We start from the raw sequence: 638 nt of genomic DNA, 5'->3' as shown, positions 1-638 counted from the left end.
TTCAATGACCATCCAATGTTTAGAATCACACTACATAGCACTACATATTAAATAATAATATCTGCAGAAAGAAAGAAGTTTTGAAGTCCTTATAGGAAACACAAAGGGTCCCCAGGTGATATTTTAATATAAAATTATTTGAATAAGAATAAATATTAAAATAATGCCAAAAATTTAAATTCAAACTATCTCCCTGAATTATTTGTTGTTGAGTATAAAAATGATGGCTGGTACTCCAGAGCCTGGTAGAAAAAGAATACCTGGACCTGTATAAAAAACTTTAAAGTTCTCAGCTGAAGTTATTTAAAGAGCAAGGAACTGTTCCCAAAGTAAATTTTGCATTGAGGTCAAACCTGTTGTCTCTTTTACGGTTTCCTCAGAACTCATGTTTTTGTGGAATTACTTTCTGGACACAGTTGTTATCATGCCTCCATTCAAATTAGCAAGGCTTTGACACCAGAATGAAAGAAGAAATAATTAATGTATATATCATGGTGATTTCAGGGGAAGAAAAACCAGACAGGTGATCCGTATTTAGACTTCCCCTTTCCTTTAAGTCCATTTGTGTTGGATTATACAGCATGTCTCTGATTGTGCTGGTTGCTGACTATAAACACTTTCCCTTGTAGGATTGGTCC

Source organism: Chamaea fasciata, unplaced genomic scaffold, assembly GCF_029207755.1.
Source record: "Chamaea fasciata isolate MVZ Bird 193981 ecotype frontalis unplaced genomic scaffold, bChaFas1.0.hap1 SCAF_4, whole genome shotgun sequence".
In the NCBI taxonomy this organism is placed as follows: Eukaryota; Metazoa; Chordata; class Aves; order Passeriformes; family Sylviidae; genus Chamaea; species Chamaea fasciata.
This window is presented reverse-complemented; position numbering follows the sequence as displayed.